The following is a 19,773-nucleotide window of genomic DNA, read 5'->3' on the forward strand; positions in this document are numbered from 1 at the left end:
CAGGCGCTTAGGGAAGGCTCGTGCAACAATTCTCCCTTCCTCCACCCACCCCTTCACCAGTAACGCAAAGGAGAGACAATGCCTGTGCAGCAACCTCACAGGGGTGAGTCAGACCCACTCCTGCCTTCAGGGAACTTGAGGTCTGGATGGGGACACAGGTACAGAAGTGGCTGTTATGATTCAAGGTAATACGTGCCATGACACAGGCCCTGAAGCAGCTAGGATCCAGTAGAAGGAATTTTTGCATTGGGCCTTGAAGGGTGGGTAGGAGTTCAACAGCTAGAAAAAGGGAAAGATATTGGTGGTAGAGGGAACAGCAGATGCAAAGGCTATAAAACAAGGAAGAACCTGAATGTTCTCAAATGTCCAGTTTGGGGGGGTCAGGACCCAGGGCCCCCATCTTCACCTTCTCAGTGATGCCTCTGTTCCTTCTCCCACTCTCTTGGAGCTTTGGAAGGTGGATCTCTGTGCCTGTGGACCACAGCCTGGCCTCCGCGCGTGTGCGCGCGCGCGCGTACACACACACACACACACACACACACACACACACACACACACACAGCATTGGAAAGCAGGGACTCTTGTGGACTGGAAACCAAGAGGAAGCCCGGCATAGCCTGCTACTCTTCTGTGGGCCCTTGGCCTCCCTCCACACCCCCATTTCCCCTGGGCGGGGCAGCAGCAAAAGTGGGGTGTGCGTTAGCTCTCAAGAGGCCCCTGATTGCAGGCCCCAGGCCGGAGTGCTCTGCGAGGAGCAGGGGGCGCCTCCACCCGAAAGCCTCAATGACAGTGTTGCTGCCCCATGTTTGCAGAAAACAGGCCAGAAGACATTCCTGGCTGCCCTCCACACCTCCCAGGAGCCAGCAAGGAGTCAGACACCCCATGACCCAGAGGCAGCACACGTCGGAGGAAAGCCACAGCAGGAAAGGACAACCGACCTGAGAAGAAGGGCCTGACAAACAGCTATTGAGGAAAGCAGACCACAAGGGCGGAGTGAGAGCAATGACCCCAAGGCGAAACTAAGCGGTGGCTCACACCTGTAATCCCAGCACTTTGGGAGGCCGAGGCGGGTGGATCACTTGAGGTCAGGAGTTCAAAACCAGCCTGGCCAACATGGTGAAAAACCGCCTCTACTAAAAATACAAAAAATTAGCTGGGCGTGGTGGCACATGCCTGTAATCCCAGCTACTCAGGAGGCTGGGCAACAAGAGTGAAAACCAGGGAGGCGGACACTGCAGTGAGCCAAGATGGTGTCACTGCATTCCAGCCTGGGCAACAAGAGTGAAACTCCATCTCAAAATAATAATAATGGTTTGGTGAATGAATGACGGAAGGCGTGGTGAACATCTGTGCCCACCAAATACGTGTGCATGAATAGTCCCAGCAGCTTTGCTGGTAAGAGCCGAAGTCCAACAATAACAAAACAAAGGAGGAATGGAGAAAGCGCCGTGCCGTCTCCTTACGCTGCAACGGTGGGCGGCAAAAAAGATGGATCGCTGCCACCCACGGCAACATCTCTCTTTCTGTGTCTGAGGCTTTGGCATCCTGGAACCTAGCTGACCTAGACAGGCTGCCCTCCCAGGACTCACATTCCTCCTCAGATGCCAATGGCCACAGCCCTGTGCCCCACCACCTCCTCTGTCTCTCACACTAAGGCCCCAAATTTCTCTGTCCTGATCACACCAGGGCCAGCTACCAAGACAACTGGGGACAGCCCCTCTGTCCCAGATCCCTGAAATTACTCAAACCAGCCAGTCCAAAGCCTGCTCACCCTGCCTCGACTGTCCCTTTCCACAGAAACCCCAATAAAGGCTCTTGCTCACGGTTCCCCGTCCTCCCCCTGACTCCAGCAGACCCCAGCGCTCCCCGCGTGTCCCCCCTCCTCAGCCACGGTGGCAAACAGACGCTGCCCCTGCTCTTGGGAACTGAGTAACCAGCTTTTCAACGGCTGCACCTCCTGATCTGTGGGCCTCACTACACCTGATAAAACCTCCATTTCCAGGCAGTCGGCGCAGCGAGCGGGGCGGAGTGAGGCGCAGCTGCGCTGCTCTCGGCTCCAGTAACGGGTTCCACCCGGCGGCCGTGGGCCAGCAGTGCGGCCACCTGCGCTCGCTCGTGCCGGGTGCGCTGCCTCGGGGGCCTCTCGGCTCCGAACTCAGGGGCTGGGTCCTCTGAGCTCTGATCTGAGCTGCACCTGCCTCGCTTCTGGGTTGGCTGGCCAGGTTCCCCAAGATTCCTCCAAAGGGAGTGGGGATAGGGGGGTGCCCCCAGAGGTCCCGCCGGCGGCGCTAAGTGGGAGCAATCGGAGCTTCAGGCTGCCTGGGGGAGTGGGGGCCGCAGGGCGGGGGAGGCACCCTGAAGTGGGGTGCGGGGAGCCCGTCTGGGGGAGTCGGGGGGGAAGCCTGCCCGGGAGAGAGGGGGGAGCCCGTCTGGGGGAGTAGGGGGGAAGCCTGCCCGGGAGAGAGGGGGGAGCCCGTCTGGGGGAGTCGGGGGGAAGCCTGCCCGGGAGAGAGGGGGAGCCCGTCTGGGGGAGTCGCGGGGAAGCCTGCCCGGGAGAGAGGGGGGAGCCCGTCTGGGGGAGTCGGGGGGAAGCCTGCCCGGGAGAGTGGGGTGAGCCCGTCTGGGGGAGTCTGGGGGAAGCCTGCCCGGGAGAGAGGGGGAGCCCGTCTGGGGGAGTCGGGGGGAAGCCTGCCCGGGAGAGAGCGGGGTGAGCCCCTCTGGGGGAGTGGGGGGAAGCCTGCCCGGGAGAGAGGGGGAGCCCGTTTGGGGGAGTCGGAGGGGGAGCCTGCCCGGGAGAGAGGGGTGAGCCCGTCTGGGATACTGTGGGGGGAGCTCTTCACTCTCAGGAGCTCCGTGTGAGGACCCCCGCCCCCACAGGGACCGGGGGGCAGGAGGCGCCCTATCCTCAGGACCAGGGGCACAGTGTTTAATAGAAGAAGGACAGAGCCCCCTAACCCTGCCCTGCCCGAAACCTCGGAGGAGGTTGCCAGTGGATTCGGGAACGTGAAATGCTCCCGTGATGCCGCATGGGCCTCCCTGAGCACCGCTGTTTATGGTGGGGGGACCCTCAACGCAGCCTCAAAAACACCGACAGGGTCACTCCCGCAGCGGCTCCAGAGCCCTCGGAGGTCGGGTGAGATGCCACCTAAGGACAGGGCCACGAGGGGCCAGCAGGACTTCGTCTGATGAACACCAAAAAGATAAACGCAGTGGGAAACAAAACTCCAGTGGAAAAATGTTACCCACCTAGAGATGCGAGTCGTTCTAACAGGCTTTGCTTAAAAAAGAAGGGTTTCTTTTTTCAAACACTGGCTGCAGAAAGGGCAGTCTACCCCCACATCCCCGCCCGTCACACACACACCCGCCCTACACACCTACCCCAACACACACACCCCAACAGCCCCACACACACCTGCCCCCCCACACACCTGCCCCAACACACCCACCCCAACACACCCACACACACCTGCCCCCTCCACACACACCCTAACACACACCTGCCCCAACACACCCACCCCAACACCCACACACACCCGCCCCAACACACGCCTGCCCCAACAACCACACCTGCCCCAACACACCCACACACCTGCCGCACACACCCGCTCCACACACCTGCCCCAACACCCATACCCGCCCCAACATACACTCACGCACACCTACCCCAACACACATACCCATCCCAACACACACACACCCGCCCCAACACACACCCGCCCCCCCCACACCCCCCCAACACGCACCCCTGCCCCCAACACACCCACCCCAACACACACCTGCCCCCAACACACACATCGCCACCTCACATCCCCCAACACACACATCCCCACCTCGTGCCCCTGAACGCACACATCCCCACACACACCCCAACACACACATCCCCACCTCACACCCCCAACACACACATCACCACCTCACACCCCCCAAAACACACATCCCCACCTCACACCCAACACACACATCTCCTCCTCGCGCCCCCAACACACACATCCCCACCTCACACCCCCAACACACACATCCCCACCTCACACCCAACGCACACATCCCCACCTCACACCCCCCAACACACACATCACCACCTCACACCCCCCAAAACACACATCCCCACCTCACACCCCCAACACAAACATCCCCACCTCACACCCTACACACACATCCCCACCTCACACCCCCAACACACACATCCCCACCTCACACCCAACACACACATCCCCACCTCACACCCAACACACACATCCCCACCTCACACCCAACACACACATCTCCTCCTCGCGCCCCCAACACACACATCCCCACCTCACACCCCCAACACACACATCCCCACCTCACACCCAACGCACACATCCCCACCTCACACCCCCCAACACACACATCACCACCTCACACCCCCCAAAACACACATCCCCACCTCACACCCCCAACACAAACATCCCCACCTCACACCCTACACACACATCCCCACCTCACACCCCCAACACACACATCCCCACCTCACACCCAACACACACATCCCCACCTCACACCCAACACACACATCCCCACCTCACACCCAACACACACATCTCCTCCTCGCGCCCCCAACACACACATCCCCACCTCACACCCCCAACACACACATCCCCACCTCACACCCAACGCACACATCCCCACCTCACACCCCCCAACACACACATCACCACCTCACACCCCCCAAAACACACATCCCCACCTCACACCCCCAACACAAACATCCCCACCTCACACCCTACACACACATCCCCACCTCACACCCCCAACACACACATCCCCACCTCACACCCAACACACACATCCCCACCTCACACCCAACACACACATCCCCACCTCACACCCAACACACACATCTCCTCCTCGCGCCCCCAACACACACATCCCCACCTCACACCCCCAACACACACATCCCCACCTCACACCCAACGCACACATCCCCACCTCACACCCCCCAACACACACATCACCACCTCACACCCCCCAAAACACACATCCCCACCTCACACCCCCAACACAAACATCCCCACCTCACACCCTACACACACATCCCCACCTCACACCCCCAACACACACATCCCCACCTCACACCCAACACACACATCCCCACCTCACACCCAACACACACATCCCCACCTCACACCCAACACACACATCTCCTCCTCGCGCCCCCAACACACACATCCCCACCTCACACCCCCAACACACACATCCCCACCTCACACCCAACGCACACATCCCCACCTCACACCCCCCAACACACACATCACCACCTCACACCCCCCAAAACACACATCCCCACCTCACACCCCCAACACAAACATCCCCACCTCACACCCCCCAACACACACATCCCCACCTCACATCCCCAACACACACATCCCCACCTCACACCCAACACACACATCACCACCTCACACCCCCCAAAACACACATCCCCACCTCACACCCCCAACACAAACATCCCCACCTCACACCCAACACACACATCCCCACCTCACACCCAACACACACATCCCCACCTCACACCCAACACACACATCCCCACCTCACACCCCCAACACACACATCCCCACCTCACACCCAACACACACATCCCCACCTCACACCCAACACACACATCCCCACCTCACACCCAACACACACATCTCCTCCTCGCGCCCCCAACACACACATCCCCACCTCACACCCAACACACACATCCCCACCTCACACCCAACACACACATCCCCACCTCACACCCAACACACACATCTCCTCCTCGCGCCCCCAACACACACATCCCCACCTCACACCCCCAACACACACATCCCCACCTCACACCCAACGCACACATCCCCACCTCACACCCCCCAACACACACATCACCACCTCACACCCCCCAAAACACACATCCCCACCTCACACCCCCAACACAAACATCCCCACCTCACACCCCCCAACACACACATCCCCACCTCACATCCCCAACACACACATCCCCACCTCACACCCAACACACACATCACCACCTCACACCCCCCAAAACACACATCCCCACCTCACACCCCCAACACAAACATCCCCACCTCACACCCAACACACACATCCCCACCTCGTGCCCCTAACACACACATCCCCACCTCACACCCCCCAACACACACATCCCCACCTCGTGCCCCTAACACACACATCCCCACCTCACACCCCCAACACACACATCCCCACCTCACACCCAACACACACATCCCCACCTCGTGCCCCCAACACACACATCCCCACCTCACACCCCCAACACACACATCCCCACCTCACACCCAATGCACACATCCCCACCTCACACCCAACGCACACATCCCCACCTCACACCAACACACACATCCCCACACACACCCCAACACACACGTCCCCACCTCACACCCAACGCACACGTCCCCACTTCACGCCCAATGCACACGTCCCCACCTCGCACCCCCCAACGCACACGTCCCCAACTCGCGCCCCCAATGCACACGTCCCCACCTCACACCAACACACACATCCCCACCTCACACCCCCCAACACACACATCACCACCTCACACCCCTAACACACACATCCCCACCTCACACCCCCAACACACACATCCCCACCTCACACCCAACACACACATCCCCACCTCGTGCCCCCAACACACACATCCCCACCTCACACCCCCAACACACACATCCCCACCTCACACCCAATGCACACATCCCCACCTCACACCCAACGCACACATCCCCACCTCACACCAACACACACATCCCCCCACACACCCCAACACACACATCCCCACCTCACACCCAACGCACACGTCCCCACCTCACACCCAATGCACACATCCCCACCTTGCGCCCCCCAATGCACACATCCCCACCTCACACCCCCCAACACACACATCACCACCTCACACCCCTAACACACACATCCCCACCTCACACCCCCAACACACACATCCCCACCTCACACCCAACACACACATCCCCACCTCGTGCCCCCAACACACACATCCCCACCTCACACCCCCAACACACACATCCCCACCTCACACCCAATGCACACATCCCCACCTCACACCCAACGCACACATCCCCACCTCACACCCAACACACACATCCCCACCTCACACCCCCAACACACACATCCCCACCTCACACCCAATGCACACATCCCCACCTCACACCCAACGCACACATCCCCACCTCACACCAACACACACATCCCCCCACACACCCCAACACACACGTCCCCACCTCACACCCAACGCACACGTCCCCACTTCACGCCCAATGCACACGTCCCCACCTCGCACCCCCCAACGCACACGTCCCCACCTCGCGCCCCCCAACGCACACCCCTGCTGCCACCACTTTCCTCTTATCAGCCAGAGACAAAACAAAAAAACTTTAGGTGGTCAAAACCCTAAAATGGAACAAAAAGGGGAGGAGAAGGAGGAAACAAGCACCCTAGATATAGGAGGGGGAGGAAAGAGGAGCCAATAAATTATATATATATGATTATATTTATAAAATATACAATAAATATGTCTGTTATATAAATTAAAACAAAGGTCCATAATTCAACCCAATTAGAATCACATAAAAGGATGAAAAGGTCGGGCTCAGTGGCTGGGTGTGGTGGTGGTGCCTGTAATCCCAGCTACTCCGGAACTTGAGGCAGGAGAATCACTTGAACCCAGGATACGAAGGTTGCAGTGAGCAGAGATCAGGCCACTGCACTCCAGCCTGGGCCACAGAGGGAGACTCCATCTCAAAAAAAATAAAAACAAAAAAAAAGGATGCAAAGGGCATTGACTGGCTTTTGTGTCTCTAAACAGGCTCTAAATTAACTTTAGCATTTGCTAAAATGCACCAATTGACAAAACTTCACGGACTTAATCTATACTGTGGTTCAAATTAGAGTTATATCTGAGGGTCCTACTAAATTTCTTCATTTGTGTTTCAGTGTTTTCGAGACGGGGTCTCACTCCGTTGCCGGGCTACAGTGTAGTGGCGTGATCACAGCTCGTTGCAGCCTTGAACTCTTGGGATCAAGTGATCCTTCCACCTCAGCCTCCAAAGCAGCTGGGACTGCAGGTGTGCACCACCACAGCCAGGCTTATTTTATTTATAGAGACGGGATCTTGTTATGTCACCCAGGCTGGCATCAAAGTCCTGGCCTCCCAAAGCACTGAGATTATATACCTGTAAAGTGCTGATACTGTATGAGCCAGTGCAGCTGGTCCCCCACTAAATTTAAACGTTGTGCCTTTTGTAATCTTAGGGAGGTAATTTAAGTGTGACAGCAGCCTGGACTGCCTGAACTTCCTGTAGTTACGGTACCCCTCACCTTAAAATATCACACATGGGGCACAGGTGCTCTAACACAATGAATCGTATATTAAAGTCAGACTTTGATGGGTACAGAATGGGACCCCATGGACCTCCACTTGAAATTTAATTTGGGCTGGGTAAGGTGGCTCATACCTGTAATCCCAGCACTTTGAGAGGCCGAGGTGGGAGGATGCTTGAGTGCAGGAGTTCAAGACCAGCCTGGGCAACATAGTAAGACCTCATTTCTACAAAAAAATGTAAAAAAAAAAAAAAAATAGCCAGGCATGGTGGTGCATACCTGTGGTCCCAGCTGCTTAAGAGACTGAGGTTGGAAAATCACTTGAGCCTGGGAGGTCGAGGCTGCAGCGAGCCAAGATCATGCCACTGCACTCAGCATGGGAGACAGAGCAAGGTCTTGTCTCAAAATAAATAAGTTAATTAAATAGTTAATTTCGTCCAATATAAGTTAAAATAGACCCTCAGGGAGTGACGCTTATTATATAAAGTCTAACTAATAAGGCAGTGATTGTTCCCATTGCTGCTCTGTGTAACGGTCCAGTTTTACCTGCTCTTAAAACCAGGAAAAATAAAGGGCTCCCGGTGGTAGAGTCCATGAACTTCTTGCTGTGGCCTCACCCACTAAGGGGGAGGCATAACACTGATGGGAGATGGTGGCATGACAACGATGGGAGGAGACGGTGGCATGACACTGATGGGAGGAGACGGTGGCATGACACTGACGGGAGGAGATGGTGGCATGACACTCATGGGAGCATATGGTGGCATGACACTGATGGGAGGAGATGTTAGCATGACACTGCTGGAGGAGATGGTGGCATGACACTGATGGGAGCATATGGTGGCATGACACTGATGGGAGGAGATGGTGGCATGACACTGATGGGAGCATATGGTGGCATGACACTGATGGGAGGAGATGTTGGCATGACACTGATGGGAGGAGATGTTGGCATGACACTGATGGGAGGAGATGGTGGCATGACACTGATGGGAGGAGATGTTGGCAGGACACTGATGGAGCAGATGGTGACATGACACTGATGGGAGGAGATGGTGGCATGACACTGATGGGAGGAGATGTTGGCAGGACACTGATGGAGCAGATGGTGACATGACACTGATGGGAGCATATGGTGGCATGACACTGATGGGAGGAGATGGTGGCATGACACTGCTGGAGGAGATGGTGGCATGACGCTGATGAGAGCATATGGTGGCGTGACACTGATGGGAGGAGATGGTGGCATGACACTGATGGAGGAGATGGTGGCATGACGCTGATGAGAGCATATGGTGGCATGACACTGATGGGAGGAGATGTTGGCATGACACTGATGGAGGAGATGGTGACATGACACTGATGGGAGGAGATGGTGGCATGACACTGATGGGAGCATATGGTGGCATGACACTGATGGGAGGAGATGATGGCATGACACTGCTGGAGGAGATGGTGGCATGACACTGATGGGATCATATGGTGGCATGACACTGATGGGAGGAGATGTTGGCATGACACTGATGGAGGAGATGGTGGCATGACACTGATGGGAGAAGATGGTGGCATGACACTGATGGGAGGAGATGGTGGCATGACGCTGATGGAGGAGATGGTGGCATGTCACTGATGGGAGGAGATGGTGGCGTGACACTCATGGGAGCATATGGTGGCGTGACACTGATGGGAGGAGATGTTAGCATGACACTGCTGGAGGAGATGGTGGCATGACACTGATGGGAGCATATGGTGGCATGACACTGATGGGAGGAGATGGTGGCATGACGCTGATGGAGGAGATGGTGGCATGACGCTGATGGGAGCATATGGTGGCACGTCACTGATGGGAGGAGATGTTAGCATGACACTGCTGGAGGAGATGGTGTCATGACACTGATGGGAGGAGATGGTGGCGCGACACTGATGGGAGGAGATGGTGGCGCGACACTGATGGGAGGAGATGGTGGCGCGACACTGATGGCAGGAGATGTTGGCGCGACACTGATGGCAGGAGATGTTGGCGCGACACTGATGGAGCAGATGGTGGCAAGACACTGATGGGAGGAGATGCTAGCATGACACTGATGGGAGGAGATGGTGGCATGACACTGATGGAGGAGATGGTGGCATGACGCTGATGGGAGCATATGGTGGCGTGACGCTGATGGGAGGGGATGTTGGCGTGACACTGCTGGAGGAGATGGTGGCGTGACACTGATGGGAGGAGATGGTGGCGTGACAATGATGGGAGCATATGGTGGCATGAAAGTGATGGGAGGAGATGGTGGCATGACACTGATGGGAGGAGATGATGGCATGACACTGATGGGAGCATATGGTGGCATGACACTGATGGGAGCATATGGTGGCATGACACTGATGGGAGGAGATGGTGGCATGACACTGATGGGAGGAGATGGTGGCATGACGCTGATGGAGGAGATGGTGGCATGTTACTGATGGGAAGAGATGGTGGCGTGACACTCATGGGAGCATATGGTGGCGTGACACTGATGGGAGGAGATGTTAGCATGACACTACTGGAGGAGATGGTGGCATGACACTGATGGGAGCATATGGTGGCATGACACTGATGGGAGGAGATGTTGGCATGACACTGATGGGAGGAGATGGTGGCATGACACTGATGGGAGGAGATGGTGGCATGACGCTGATAGGAGGAGATAGTGGCATGACACTGATGGGAGGAGATGGTGGCATGACGCTGATGGGAGGAGATGGTGGCATGACACTGATAGAGGAGATGGTGGCATAGCACAGATGGGAGGGGATGGGGGCATGACACTGATGGGAGCATATGGTGGCATGACACTGATGGGAGGAGATGTTGGCATGACACTGATGGAGGAGATGGTGGCATGACGCTGATAGGAGATGTTGGCATGACACTGATGGGAGGAGATGTCGGCATGACACTGATGGGAGGAGACGGTGGCATGACACTGATGGGAGGAGACGGTGGCATGACACTGACGGGAGGAGATGGTGGCATGACACTCATCGGAGCATATGGTGGCATGACACTGATGGGAGGAGATGTTAGCATGACACTGCTGGAGGAGATGGTGGCATGACACTGATGGGAGCATATGGTGGCATGACACTGATGGGAGGAGATGGTGGCATGACACTGATGGGAGCATATGGTGGCATGACACTGATGGGAGGAGATGTTGGCATGACACTGATGGAGGAGATGTTGGCATGACACTGATGGGAGGAGATGGTGGCATGACACTGATGGGAGGAGATGGTGGCATGACGCTGATGGAGGAGATGGTGGCATGTCACTGATGGGAGGAGATGGTGGCGTGACACTCATGGGAGCATATGGTGGCGTGACACTCATGGGAGGAGATGTTAGCATGACACTGCTGGAGGAGATGGTGGCATGACACTGATGGGAGCATATGGTGGCGTGACACTGATGGGAGGAGATGGTGGCATGACACTGATGGAGGAGATGGTGGCATGACACTGATGGGAGAAGATGGTGGCATGACATTGATGGGAGGAGATGGTGGCATGACGCTGATGGAGGAGATGGTGGCATGTCACTGATGGGAGGAGATGGTGGCGTGACACTCATGGGAGCATATGGTGGCGTGACACTGATGGGAGCATATGGTGGCATGACACTGATGGGAGGAGATGGTGGCATGACACTGATGGGAGCATATGGTGGCATGACACTGATGGGAGGAGATGGTGGCATGACGCTGATGGAGGAGATGGTGGCATGACGCTGATGGGAGCATATGGTGGCACGTCACTGATGGGAGGAGATGTTAGCATGACACTGCTGGAGGAGATGGTGTCATGACACTGATGGGAGGAGATGGTGGCGCGACACTGATGGGAGGAGATGGTGGCGCGACACTGATGGCAGGAGATGTTGGCGCGACCCTGATGGCAGGAGATGTTGGCGCGACACTGATGGCAGGAGATGTTGGCAGGACACTGATGGAGCAGATGGTGGCATGACACTGATGGGAGGAGATGTTGGCAGGACACTGATGGAGCAGATGGTGGCATGACGCTGATGGGAGGAGATGGTGGCATGACACTGATGGGAGGAGATGTTGGCAGGACACTGATGGAGCAGATGGTGGCATGACACTGATGGGAGGAGATGGTGGCATGACACTGATGGGAGGACATGGTGGCATGACACTGATGGGAGGAGATGTTGGCATGACACTGATGGAGGAGATGGTGGCATGACGCTGATGGGAGCATATGGTGGCGTGACGCTGATGGGAGGGGATGTTGGCGTGACACTGCTGGAGGAGATGGTGGCGTGACACTGATGGGAGGAGATGGTGGCGTGACAATGATGGGAGCATATGGTGGCATGAAAGTGATGGGAGGAGATGGTGGCATGACACTGATGGGAGGAGATGATGGCATGACACTGATGGGAGGAGATGGTGGCATGACACTGATGGGAGCATATGGTGGCATGACACTGATGGGAGCATATGGTGGCATGACACTGATGGGAGGAGATGGTGGCATGACACTGATGGGAGGAGATGGTGGCATGACGCTGATGGAGGAGATGGTGGCATGACACTGATGGGAGCATATGGTGGCGCGACACTGATGGGAGGAGATGTTAGCATGACACTGCTGGAGGAGATGGTGGCATGACACTGCTGGAGGAGATGGTGGCATGACACTGATGGGAGCATATGGTGGCATGACACTGATGGGAGCATATGGTGGCATGACACTGATGGGAGGAGATGTTGGCATGACACTGATGGGAGGAGATGTTGGCATGACACTGATGGGAGGAGATGGTGGCATGACACTGATGGGAGGAGATGGTGGCATGACACTGATGGGAGGAGATGGTGGCATGACACTGATGGAGGAGATGGTGGATGACACTGATGGGAGATGTTGGCATGAAACTGATGGGAGGAGTTGGTGGCATGACACTGATGGGAGGAGATGGTGGCATGACGCTGATGGGAGGAGATGGTGACATGACACTGATGGAGGAGATGGTGGCATGACACTGATGGGAGGAGATGGTGGCATGACGCTGATAGGAGGAGATAGTGGCATGACACTGATGGGAGGAGATGGTGGCATGACGCTGATGGGAGGAGATGGTGGCATGACGCTGATGGGAGGAGATGGTGGCATGACACTGATAGAGGAGATGGTGGCATAGCACAGATGGGAGGGGATGGGGGCATGACACTGATGGGAGCATATGGTGGCATGACACTGATGGGAGGAGATGTTGGCATGACACTGATGGAGGAGATGGTGGCATGACGCTGATAGGAGATGTTGGCATGACACTGATGGGAGGAGACGTTGGCATGACACTGATGGGAGGAGACGGTGGCATGACACTGACGGGAGGAGACGGTGGCATGACACTGACGGGAGGAGATGGTGGCATGACACTCATGGGAGCATATGGTGGCATGACACTGATGGGAGGAGATGTTAGCATGACACTGCTGGAGGAGATGGTGGCATGACACTGATGGGAGCATATGGTGGCATGACACTGATGGGAGGAGATGGTGGCATGACACTGATGGGAGCATATGGTGGCATGACACTGATGGGAGGAGATGTTGGCATGACACTGATGGAGGAGATGTTGGCATGATACTGATGGGAGGAGATGGTGGCATGACTCTGATGGAGGAGATGGTGGCATAGCATTGATGGGTGGGGATGGTGGCATGACATTGATGGGAGGAGCTGGTGGCATGACACTGATGGGAGGAGATGTTGGCATGACACTGATGGGAGGAGATGTTGGCATGACACTGATGGGAGGAGATGGTGGCATGACACTGATGGGAGGAGATGTTGGCAGGACACTGATGGAGCAGATGGTGACATGACACTGAAGGGAGGAGATGGTGGCATGACACTGATGGGAGGAGATGTTGGCAGGACACTGATGGAGCAGATGGTGACATGACACTGATGGGAGCATATGGTGGCATGACACTGATGGGAGGAGATGGTGGCATGACACTGCTGGAGGAGATGGTGGCATGACGCTGATGAGAGGAGATTGTGGCATGACGCTGATGAGAGCATATGGTGGCGTGACTCTGATGGGAGGAGATGGTGGCATGACACTGATGGGAGGAGATGTTGGCATGACACTGATGGAGGAGATGGTGGCCTGACACTGATGGGAGGAGATGGTGGCATGACATTGATGGGAGCATATGGTGGCATGACACTGATGGGAGGCGATGATGGCATAACACTGATGGGAGCATATGGTGGCATGACACTGATGGGATCATATGGTGGCATGACACTGATGGGAGAAGATGGTGGCATGACACTGATGGGAGGAGATGGTGGCATGATGCTGATGGAGGAGATGGTGGCATGTCACTGATGGGAGGAGATGGTGGCGTGACACTCATGGGAGCATATGGTGGCGTGACACTGATGGGAGGAGATGTTAGCATGACACTGCTGGAGGAGATGGTGGCATGACACTGATGGGAGCATATGGTGGCATGACACTGATGGGAGGAGATGTTGGCAGGACAATGATGGAGCAGATGTTGGCATGACACTGATGGGAGGAGATGGTGGCATGACACTGATCGGAGCATATGGTGGCATGAAAGTGATGGGAGGAGATGGTGGCATGACACTGATGGGAGGAGATGATGGCATGACACTGATGGGAGGAGATGGTGGCATGACACTGATGGGAGCATATGGTGGCATGACACTGATGGGAGCACATGGTGGCATGACACTGATGGGAGGAGATGGTGGCATGACACTGATAGGAGGAGATGGTGGCATGACGCTGATGGAGGAGATGGTGGCATGTCACTGATGGGAGGAGATGGTGGCGTGACACTGATGGGAGCATATGGTGGAGTGACACTGATGAGAGGAGATGTTGGTATGACACTGATGGGAGGAGATGTTTGCATGACACTGATGGGAGGAGATGGTGGCCTGACACTGATGGGAGCATATAGTGGCATGACACTGATGGGAGCATATGGTGGCATGACACTGATGGGAGGAGATGGTGGCATGACACTGATGGGAGGAGATGGTGGCATGACACTGATGGAGGAGATGGTCGATGGCACTGATGGGAGATGTTGGCATGAAACTGATGGGAGGAGTTGGTGGCATGACACCGATGGGAGGAGATGGTGGCATGACACCGATGGGAGCATATGGTGGCATGACACCGATGGGAGCACATGGTGGCATGACGCTGATGCAGGAGATGGTGGATGACACTGATGGGTGGAGATGTTGTCATGAAACTGATGGAAGGAGTTGGTGGCATGACACCGATGGGAGGAGATGGTGGCATGACACCGATGGGAGCATATGGTGTCATGACACCGATGGGAGCACATGGTGGCATGACGCTGATGGAGGAGATGGTGGATGACACTGATGGGAGGAGATGTTGTCATGAAACTGATGGGAGGAGTTGGTGGCATGACACTGATGGGAGGAGATGGTGGCATGACACTGATGGGAGGAGATGGTGGCATGACGCTGATGGAGGAGATGGTGGCATAGCACTGATGGGAGGAGATGGTGGCATGACACTGATGGGAGGAGATGGTAGCATGACACTGATGGGAGCATATGGTGGCATGACACTGATGGAGGAGATGGTGGCATGACGCTGATGGAGGAGATGGTGGCATAGCACTGATGGGAGGAGATGTTGGCATGACAGTGATGGGAGGAGATGGTGGCATGACACTGATGGGAGCATATGGTGGCATGACACTGATGGGAGCATATGGTGGCATGACACTGATGGGAGGAGATGGTGGCATGACACTGATAGGAGGAGATGGTGGCATGACGCTGATGGAGGAGATGGTGGCATGTCACTGATGGGAGGAGATGGTGGCGTGACACTGATGGGAGCATATGGTGGCGTGACACTGATGAGAGGAGATGTTGGTATGACACTGATGGGAGGAGATGTTTGCATGACACTGATGGGAGGAGATGGTGGCCTGACACTGATGGGAGCATATAGTGGCATGACACTGATGGGAGCATATGGTGGCATGACACTGATGGGAGGAGATGGTGGCATGACACTGATGGGAGGAGATGGTGGCATGACACTGATGGAGGAGATGGTCGATGGCACTGATGGGAGATGTTGGCATGAAACTGATGGGAGGAGTTGGTGGCATGACACCGATGGGAGGAGATGGTGGCATGACACCGATGGGAGCATATGGTGGCATGACACCGATGGGAGCACATGGTGGCATGACGCTGATGGAGGAGATGGTGGATGACACTGATGGGTGGAGATGTTGTCATGAAACTGATGGAAGGAGTTGGTGGCATGACACTGATGGGAGGAGATGGTGGCATGACACCGATGGGAGCATATGGTGTCATGACACCGATGGGAGCACATGGTGGCATGACGCTGATGGAGGAGATGGTGGATGACACTGATGGGAGGAGATGTTGTCATGAAACTGATGGGAGGAGTTGGTGGCATGACACTGATGGGAGGAGATGGTGGCATGACACTGATGGGAGGAGATGGTGGCATGACGCTGATGGAGGAGATGGTGGCATAGCACTGATGGGAGGAGATGGTGGCATGACACTGATGGGAGGAGATGGTGGCATGACACTGATGGGAGCATATGGTGGCATGACACTGATGGAGGAGATGGTGGCATGACGCTGATGGAGGAGATGGTGGCATAGCACTGATGGGAGGAGATGTTGGCATGACAGTGATGGGAGGAGATGGTGGCATGACACTGATGGGAGCATATGGTGGCATGACACTGATGGGAGGAGATGGTGGCATGATGCTGATGGAGGAGATGGTGGCATAGCACTGATGGGAGGAGATGGTGGCATGACACTTATGGGAGGAGATAGTGGCATGACACTGATGGGAGCATATGGTGGCATGACGCTGATGGGAGGAGATGTTGGCATGACACTGATGGTAGATGTTGGTATGACACTGATGGGAGGAGATGATGGCATGTCACTGATGGGAGATGTTGACATGACACTGATGGGAGGAGCTGGTGGCATGACACTGATGGGAGATGGTGGCATGACAATGATGGGAGGAGATGGTGGCATGACAGTGATGGGAGGAGATGGTGGCATGACACTGATGGGAGGAGATGGTGGCATGATACTGATGGTAGATGTTGGCATGACAATGATGGGAGGAGATGGTGGCATGATACTGATGGGAGATGGTGGCATAGCATGGATGGGAGGAGATGGTGGCATGACAGTGATGGGAGTAGCTGGTGGCATGACACTGATGGGAGAAGATCGTGGCATGACACTGATGGGAGGAGATGTTGGCATGACACTGACGGGAGGTGGTGGTGGCATGACACTGATGGGAGGAGCTGGTGGCATGACACTGATTGGAGATGGTGGCATGACAATGATGGGAGGAGATGGTGGCATGTCACTGATGGGAGGAGCTGGTGGCATGACACTGATGGGAGATGGTGGCATGACAATGATGGGAGGAGATGGTGGCCTGTCACTGATGGGAGGAGCTGGTGGTATGACACTGATGGGAGGAGATGATGATGGCATCACACTGATGGGAGATGTTGGCATGACAGTAATGGGAGGAGATGATGGCATGACACTGATGGGAGATGTTGGCATGACACTGATGGGAGGAGATGATGGCATGTCACTGATCGGAGATGTTGGCATGACACTGATGGGAGGAGATGGTGGCATGACACTGATGGGAGATGGTGGCATGACAATGATGGGAGGAGATGGTGGCATGTCACTGATGAGAGGAGCTGGTGGAATGACACTGATGGAGGAGATGGTGGCATGACACTGATGGAGGTGATGGTGGCATGACACTGATGGAGGAGATGGTGGCATGACACTGACGGGAGGAGATATTGGCATGACACTGATGGGAGGAGATGGTGGCATGACACTCATGGGAGGAGGTGGTGGCATGACACTGATGGGAGGAGATGATGATGGCATCACACTGATGGGAGATGGTGGCATGACACTGACGGGAGGAGATGGTGGCATGACACTGACGGGAGGAGATATTGGCATGACACTGATGGGAGGAGATGATGGCATGACACTGATGGGAGCAGATGGTGGCTTGACACTGATTGAGGAGATGGTGGCATGACACTGACGGGAGGAAATGTTGGCATGACACTGACGGGAGGAGCTGGTGGCATGACACTGATGGGAGGAGATGGTGGCATGACACTGATGGAGGAGATGGTGGCATGACACTGACGGGAGGAGATGTTGGCATGAAACTGATGGAGGAGATGGTGGCATGAAACTGATGGGAGATGGTGGCATGACACTGATGGAGGAGATGGTGGCATGACACTGATGGGAGGAGATGTTGGCATGAAACTGATGGAGGAGATGGTGGCATGACACTGATGGGAGGAGATGATGGCATGACACTGAAGGAGGAGATGGTGGCAGGACACTGATGGAGGAGATGGTGGCATGACACTGATGGGAGGAGATGATGGCATGACACTGAAGGAGGAGATGGTGGCATGACACTGAAGGAGGAGATGGTGGCATGACACTGATGGGAGGAGATGATGGCATGACACTGATTGGAGATGGTGGCATGACACTGATGGGAGGAGATGATGGCATGACACTGATGGGAGATGTTGGCATGACACTGATGAGAGGAGATGGTGGCATGACGCTGATGGAGGAGATGTTGGCATGACACTGATGGGAGCATATGGTTGATGACACTGCTGGGAGGAGGTGGTGGCATGACATTGAGGGCGGAACGTGTTGGACATCGAAGTCCAACATCTTTTAATTTTCTTTGGGTCCTGATGGCAATATATTCATCATTTACAAAATTCTACTCAGTCCTAATGATGCTGCTGCTTATACACTGACCCTCTTGAAGCCGGACTCCCTCTCACAAAAGACCACACCTGTTGAAGTTAAAATCAGCAGGCACTGCTGCCGGAGCCCTTGGAGACTCCTGCGCTGTGGATGCGCTTTGGCAACCCCTCGGGCCCCTGCAGTCTCTGGACCACCTCGCATGGCCATTGGTTACTCAAGGATTGATGATGCCAGGCACAGCTTCTCTTAACAAAACTGCTGGGCTGAGCGCTGTGGTACATGCCTGCAGCCCCAGCCACTGGGGAAGCTTAGGCGGGAGGATCGCTGGAGCCCGGGAGGTTGAGGCTGCAGTGGGCTGTGGTTGTACTCGTCCACTATACCCAGCTGCCCATCTTGCTTAGGGTCATGGCAGCAGCACCCCACAAGTTTGCGGTGGCCATCAAGGCCCCTGTAAGACACAAAGGAACCAAACCTGGGCCCTCTGGTGTATTCTACCTGTGG

This window comes from Aotus nancymaae, unplaced genomic scaffold (assembly GCF_030222135.1).
Source record: "Aotus nancymaae isolate 86718 unplaced genomic scaffold, 86718_ANA_hifiasm-v0.15.2.pri h1tg000011l, whole genome shotgun sequence".
NCBI classification, from domain to species: Eukaryota; Metazoa; Chordata; class Mammalia; order Primates; family Aotidae; genus Aotus; species Aotus nancymaae.